This window comes from Rhinolophus ferrumequinum, chromosome 18 (assembly GCF_004115265.2).
Source record: "Rhinolophus ferrumequinum isolate MPI-CBG mRhiFer1 chromosome 18, mRhiFer1_v1.p, whole genome shotgun sequence".
In the NCBI taxonomy this organism is placed as follows: Eukaryota; Metazoa; Chordata; class Mammalia; order Chiroptera; family Rhinolophidae; genus Rhinolophus; species Rhinolophus ferrumequinum.
The window spans coordinates 23,730,966-23,738,858 of record NC_046301.1 but is presented as its reverse complement, the minus strand read 5'-3'; the positions used below and the strand labels follow the sequence as shown (position 1 = coordinate 23,738,858).

The 7,893-nt window shown below is 44.0% G+C and overlaps 1 long non-coding RNA gene across 1 annotated transcript; it reads left to right on the top strand.

The window, feature by feature from the left end:
* The first annotated feature begins 578 nt into the window (after positions 1-578).
* LOC117038055 (uncharacterized) lies at positions 579-6,748 on the top strand. Its single transcript, XR_004425609.1, has 3 exons — positions 579-1,302; positions 2,810-2,903; positions 6,613-6,748. It is a non-coding gene; the product is annotated as an uncharacterized LOC117038055 (long non-coding RNA).
* The last annotated feature ends 1,145 nt before the right edge of the window (positions 6,749-7,893 follow it).

Below are 7,893 nucleotides of genomic sequence, written 5' to 3'. Positions count from 1 at the left end.
TTTTCACAATAAGCCCCTGAGGTATCATCACTCTCATTATCTCTATCACCACTATCATCTCTCCTTTATAGGTGAGGAAACTGAGGCATGGAGAGATTATGAAAATTGCCCAAGCCCATAATGCCTAGTCAAGGCAGGATTGGAACCCAGGCCATCTTGCTCCAGAGGCTACATGCGTAACCAGCAGGTGCTGTTGCTTCTCCCTTTGGACCCCCATTTTGGTGCACAGTGTCGGACAGTGGGTTATTTTAACAAATTGGAGAAGCACATCTACGTAGGAGGTATATTGTGCCATTTTCAATCTTTAAGTGAGGTGCAAAAGTTACCTCTTCCGCCTACAATCACTTCGGGGTATTCTGACCCAAAGTAACAAAAAGAATATTGGTTTCTTTGGCATCTGCGAAAGTTCTAAAGATGTGACGGGAGAGCTCTGTCACTGACTCCCCCCTTGCCTTGCTGGGAGCTCTGGGCTGGCCTAGGTGAGGCACCCAGTCAGCGCCTGGTGACGTGGGGTTCTCTTCGGCAACACAGCCACGCCCGGGTGGATGCACTCCTTGGCATCCTTGGCATCCTTGGCTGACCATGTGGATACATGAAGAGATGGTTTCTGGGCTGGAACGAGGACTGGCCACAGAATTCTCTGGATTAAGATCAGTGTGTCAAATTCATTTCATACCTTTCTCTTCACAAGAGCACCTACTGAAAAAGGGAGGTGGTGTGGACAGCAGGTGTGTTCAGGCTGCGGATAGAGTCAGACTGAAGTAAATCAGATCCAGGCTCTGCGGCTTACAGCCAGGTGACCTCAGGTCTATTACCGACTCTCCCGGTAATGGCCTCTTCAGTGAAAGGGTATCTACCTGATAGGTGGTAATGAAGACACAATTGGATAATCCAGGTAAAGGGACTCACACCAGCAGCCCCAGCCTCACACGCGTGCTTCTCAGACATGTAGACTCTCAGGTCCCACCCCAGACCTGCCGAATCAGAATCTGTATTGAGTCCTCCAGGCTATTCACCTGAATGGTCCTTCATCTCAAATACTGCACTTTGGGAAGTCATAGTAAAGTGAAACGCATGAGCACTATTAGCTATAATTATACAGAGATCATCTGCCATCAAAGTAACTAACCTCCTGCCAAAATAATATAAACGGAGCCACTTTAAAATGGAGCTGCAGCTGCCATCCCAGAGGAACTGCCTTGCACATCTTACGCCTCAAATCTTTGGAATATTAAAACAAGGCAAAATAATCTTTGGACTGGGCCTAAAGCAACATTGTGCCCCAAAGAACTGTTTGCAAAGGTAACAAGAAAGCAGTTATAAATTATCACTATCATTTATAACTTAAATAATTATCACTATAATTTATCACTGTACAGTATCACTATCATATATAATTTATAAATTAAAAACATTGTTTAGAATTTGCATCACTCTGTTAGTTTATCTGCACCAATAGAAATGCCCTCCTTTTGTTGATGTATTTGCTCCCCTTCGTTTTCTCATATATACCCCATTGCCTTTGTTTCCTACCATGTTTCCCTGAAAATAAGACCTAGCCGGACCTAGCCTTTAATTTTTAGGTTAACACTCAGCATTACCCTTCCAGGAGTAAAGTGTTGAAAGGGGAGAGACCCTGGAAATGAGGTGGTAGGCCCAGTTTGGAGCCTTCGCCTCTTTCTCCTCTGTTCCTCGTTTTCAAAATTCTCAGAGATAAAGGGAGAACACAGATGAAGAACGTGAAGGAGGCTTTCTGGGGAAACTGTTGGGAAAACCAAAGTTGGGGAAACAAAGAGCCATAAATAGTGTAGCTTTTGCAACAAGCAACGGCTGGAAGCTGGCAAGTCCTGCCTGGTACATAAACTACAAAATCCGTTTTTCTAAAATTATTTTTTTCAACACAACCCAAGTCTCCTGCCAGATCATGGCTTTTAATTTAATTGTACAGTTACTGCTCAAAAGTGATTCACAGGCCTGTAAAGAGCCACTCTCCTGTAGAAGTCTGTTTAGAATGCAGAGAGTTTGAAGATGAGTGTTAGAAGTGAGAGCGTTTGACTGTCTAAGTATTCAATCTCCCAGGTACTTCGATGTTTCGCAGCTAGAACTGGTGTTCATTAAACTGTAAGCAAATTTGAGTTCAAGCCAAAGATATAAAGGAAGACGTAATTAGTGTATGGGAGCCATCCACCATTGTTAGACTTAGGTGAGAAGACTTATACTTCAGAATTAGTTCCTTGCACAAAAGAAAATTATACAGCTGCTTTATGCAGGCGTCAGAGGATGTGTTTTATCGCACTCAATTTACAATGAAATGAAGCAGAAGTCTGCAAGACTGCATTAAAGCTTTAATTTTCATTTTGGGTCTTTCCTCTAGTTTATCTTCAGAGGAAACCCGAATGGTTTGATAAATAGAGTATTTTGCCAGTCAATAAATAAAAAGGCTATTTTTACCAAGTGGACGCTGAATTGCTGCTCCACACACGGAAGCTTCCTGGGAGTTCAGAGGGTGGGAGGGGACACCACCCTGCAGCAAAATTCATCTGGAGAAGGCACACTGCTCCCTGTCCCTGGTTTCTGGCCACCCTGACATCTTGTGCTTCTCAGTGAGTTCTGAGACACCGTGGGGCCTGCCTCACCAGGCCTGTGTTCCAGGTGTAAGTTTTGGGAAACAGAAAAAGAATTTGAACTCTCAGAGGAAGATAAATCTCATCAGATGTATTGCGGCATCACTGTAGTTCCAAGAGGAGCTTTGTAAGGAATGGAATATCCGATTCTCTCTCACCCCACCCTGTAATACTTTATTTTCCAGCAGCTGAACTAGAAATTCTGAAGGAGCCATGCTTGAGTCTAGAACTGTCACATGCCATGCCTCGCACCCCTCCGAAGATCCTTCCGCAGGCATTGTGAGTTGAAAGTCGGGGCGAACTTGCGAAGAGCTGGGGAAAGGCCCTCCCTTGGAGCTGGAAGGCAATGGTAGGCAAAGCAAGGCCAGGGAGGCAGGCTGAGGACTTGGACCCCAATTCTCTGGGTCTGCAGAGCACGCAAGGGTCTGGGCTGAAAGGGAAAGATGTAGACGGTACAAGCAATTAAGTAGATCCTTGAAAGCGGAGCAGTAGCATGGCTGCACCCCGGAGGGGCCGAGTCCGGAACCAGGAACCTGGCTGAGAAGGTGGGGCTCGACAGGCGCATCCATCCAGGCCGACCAAACTGCAGCCTTGAGGTCTGACCTGTAGGAAAGGTGCTACTGCTGCTGAATGGGCCGGGAACACTGCCCTGGAAACTAAAATAATGACAGTAATACTAGTCACCTCTCAACGAGCCCATTTTTACAGTGAGTCCAAGAAATGGGTGAGTTTTATGTCTGTTTAACCAATGTATGAACAGGAGCTAAGGGCATGTCTGCCATTTGCTTAAAGTCACCTAAACAGGTGGTGGTGGAGGCTGGAGATTAGCCTCCACTTAGGAAATTAAAGCTGGCCCCCTCTCTGCTCAGTTCCAGGCAGTTCTGGAAGCTGGGAAATGTGGAAGACAGAAGAGGAAACCTGGGACATGATTTCTGAGGGAGGGCATAGAATGTCTAAATGGAGGAAATGGAGTTTCAGGAAAGCAGGAAGGGAAATACAAGAAAGAGAGGGAAGGGTGTTGGGACTAGAAGGAGGTTCATGGCCCTCCCAAGTTCTAGGCAGTGGGGAGTGGGGCTTCCTCTTCTCTATGCCTTATGTAAGTCAAGAACCTCTGAAACTTCCTGGAGCCTTGAGTATAGGGACCACGGCTGGGATAAAACCTGGAGGGACATGGCACAAACCACTCCAGCGAGTCCTCCACCATGGAATATGGGGCAGGGGAGAGCAGCTAGAGCCCAAGATGGCTTCCCCCAAATTTCCCCTGCCCGGAGGACAGCTAGGACATTCCCGGGGGACACTCTCCCAAAGCAGGGAGCAGTCCTGACACCAGCCTCTGTGTACTTGACTCCATGTGCCAAAGGAGGCTGCTGGTGGTGTTGCCCTGGCTTTTGGAATAGGGAGGAGATGGGGCCCCCAACTGGAAAAGTGGGGTGCCAGGGCTGGATCACCTCTTTCTGGAGCTCTACCAGTTGATCATGGTTTGATTTCACACCTGTCTTCCAGCTCTTTTCCTAAAAGCACCAAGTGTTCTTTTGTTTTACAAAGTGGACATTTTAAATTTCATTTTCTCAATGGCGCTGAAGGTACTTGCACCGAGACTTTGGAATCACTTGTTGAAACACTGATGGGGAGATGGGGGGAAGGGAATAAAATAGAGAAACAGAAATTCAAAGGAAAGGCCTTTCTCCCAGCACCACTAATGAATCATAAAGACACCTCTCCAGGCAGCAATCTCTCCACTGTTTTGCCGGAGAACAGCAGCACCCAGCACACGAGATGTCTCCTGGGCTTGGTCTGTTAATGCTGGCCTCATCGCCATCAATTAACACTTCCAAAAGGCCCTTCTAGTACAACGATGAGGGTGCTCAAATTGGACATCAGTCAGGCAGCCGACCCATGATATTTTGTAAAAGAAACCTGTCCTGCTGCCCTGATTGAGGGATGGGGCCTGCAGGAGTAAATGAAGCAGAACCAGGGGAATCAAGAGAAGCTAGAAACACTGGCCAGGCCTTGCCAGGCAGGGGTCCTGAGGAGGACCCGAGGTCAGTCTCCAGCCTGGGCTGCTCCCGGGGGACCACCAGGAAAGCCAGTGACCCAGAGGTCCCCTCGAGAGGACTGTCGGGTGCAGGAACGGAAGCAGGATAGGAGGAGCCTTGGACATCGAGATAAACCAACGTCCTGTGATTTCCAGGACTGTCCTGATTCTTTTTCAATAAAGATGTGCCAGCATTTCTACTCTAATGTCATATGTACCTTGCTAAAAACCCTGAGTTCTACAAAATGGCATGCTGAAAAATAGTAGGGCTTACAGGAAAAATGGAGCTGGGGAAGTCCATAAAAATCTGTGGAACTTGGTAACCAGAACACTAGTAAGAGCAATCAAAACCCTAGTAAAATCCCAGCCTGGTTAAGTCTCTCCTGGCATTTGCACTGCGCATCACGGCTGTGAATTCTTCAAAGCTTTAAAGCCAGCACCTGCCCCCTTCCTCTGGGTCTCTCACTTCCTCCTTCTAAATGTGGGTCCTGGAGGCCATTCACTTCCATCAGAGTAAGTTCCATCAATATGAAGTCTGATGCAGGGTGTTTTAGTGTTTTTAACTTTGGGGGAAATATAGTCAAGCTCCTAGATCTAACTCTAGTTTATAAGAAATATTAAAGATAGGTGAACATTTTAAATAGCACCATGACCATACAATTAGCCAAATCCATCGTGAACCTGATTGGAACAAACCAACTGTAAATATGCTTTGCTTAAAGATAGGCAAAATTAAGCATGGCATGTAATAGGTGATATTCAGGTATTAGTGTTTTGTTGGGTGTGATAGTGATACTGTGGTTATGTTTTTTAAATCTTTATCTGTTAGACATAAAAACAGAAACAGATGAGGTAGAGATGTCAAAAAAATGTTAACAGTTGTTAAACCTAAGAGATGTGAGATTTCCATGTGAGGTTTCTTTGTACTATTCTCTTTACTCTTCTGTTTGAGATTTTTTGGTAAGAATTTTTTAAAAATAGGATGTTATCTTGTACTGCCAGAAAGTAAGGAATGGCTCACAAAGCACAAAACACCACAATTGTGGGAGCAGGCCGACTGAGAGAACTCCCAAAGGCCAAAGTTTGAACAACTTGAGCAAAAAAAAAAAAAAAAAAAATCCAAAAACATACTTTACACTATAACCAAAAGTATAAATATTCATAAATCCACACTGATATTTAAAAGAAAATGATTGAATAAATAAATGGGAGAGAAAAGACAAATCTTCTGTGCAGAAGAATTCCAAAAAATTTAGAGCTTTCTTTATACGTAGCCTCAAGGAAGTGGGGGTAGAGCATCCCTCCCCTTTCCCTCATGTGGGCTGTGCATCGTGACTTCCTTCCCAAGAGAAGAGGATGAAAAAGGATGGGAAAGGAGTACATTTGCAAGTGCGGAAACTTGACAAATATTTACTCAGCCTGGTGGTGATCAAGGTCAACATCCACAGTGATAAGTCATGTTGATAATACATACCCTTGATATATGATAAAAATGGCACTTTACCTCTGTGACCTTCCTCAAAAATCCTATCAACACAGTCCAATTATGAGGAAAAACATCAGACAAATCCCAATAGAGGAACATTCTACAAAATACCTGATGAGTACTCTTCAAAACTGTCAAGGTCATCAAAAACAAGGAAAGTCTGAGAAACTGTCGCAGCCAAGAGGAGCCTTAGGGGACTTGACGACTAAATGACATGTGGTGTCTTGGATGGGATCCAGAACAGAAAAAAGACATTAGATAAGGAAAACTGAACAAAGTATGGACTTCAGTTAAGAGTCATGTATCACTCTTGGTTCATTAATTGTGACAAATGTGCCATATTTAATGCGAGATGCTGCTTGTGGAGGAAACTGGGTGTGGGGTATGTGGGGGCTCTGTACTATCTTCACAATTTTTCTGTTAATCTAAAACTGTTCTAAAATATAAAGTTTATTTTTAAAAAATAGGAGCAGATGAATTAGCAAGATATGAAGTCAGACAGTGAAGTTCACGAACTCATCCTAGAAAAAAGCACTACATACCTCATTGCTGAATATCACTACGGTCACCTTCCAAGTCCTCCCCTTGGGAAGCTATGGACCAACACCTGTGCCTAGTCCACCCTTCAAAGCAATTTTGGAACTCTTTTTCTGGAATGGCCATCAGAGCTGTCGTCGTATTACCCTTGATGTCCTGAATGTCATCAAAATGTCTTCCTTTCAATATTTCCTTTATCTTTGAGTAAAGAAAGAAGTCATTGGGGGCCAGATCAGGTGAGTAGGGAGGGTGTTCCAATACAGTTATTTGTTTACTGGCTCAAAACTCCCTCACAGACAGGGCCTTGTGAGCGGGTGCATTGTCGTGATACAAGAGCCATGAATTGTTGGTGAAAAGTTCAGATCATCTAACTTTTTCACACAGTCTTTTCAGCACTTCCAAATAGTAAACTTGGTTAACTGTCCAGTTGGTACAAATTCATAATGAATAATCCCTCCGATATCAAAAAAGGTTAGCAACATCGTCGTAACAAGTTTGTGAGGTTAATTGTCTGACCTCGTATAATTGGCCCCTCAGTCAAGAACACTGTGACAGTTGAGAGAATTCAGACCAGTGGACCAAATGAGTGACATGGAGTTCAGCTCAGGGACCCTCACACTCATACTTCCACTCATTTTTATTCTTTTCCAGCCCTTCCCACACTTCCAACCTCAGCACCTCTGAAAATGCCCCCAGTTCACTCCCACATTCTTTTACCACTGACTCTTGCTTATTGGTTTGTTGGTTTGGTTTTTTTTAATGACAGCTTTATTGTGCTATAATTCCATACCCCAAAGTTCATCCTTTAAAATGTACAATTCACTTGTTTTCATTGTATTCACAGAGTTACACAGAGTTGCACAACCATCACCACTCTCTAATTTTAAAACATTTTCATCCCTCCAAAAAGAAACACCACACCCATTAGCAGCCATTCCTTCTACCCCCCCAACCCCTGGCAACTACTGATCTATTTTCTGTCTCTATGGATTTGACTGTTCTGAATATTTCATATACAAGGATTTATATAATACGTGATCTTTTGTGATGGGTTTCTTAGGATCAAGTTTTCAAGCTCCATTCATGTTGTAGTATGTATCAGTACTTCCTTGTTTTATAGCTGAATAATATCCCATTGTATGGAGATAACACATTTGGTGTATCCATTCATCGGCTGATGGACATTTCAGTTCCCACTTTTGGGCTATTAT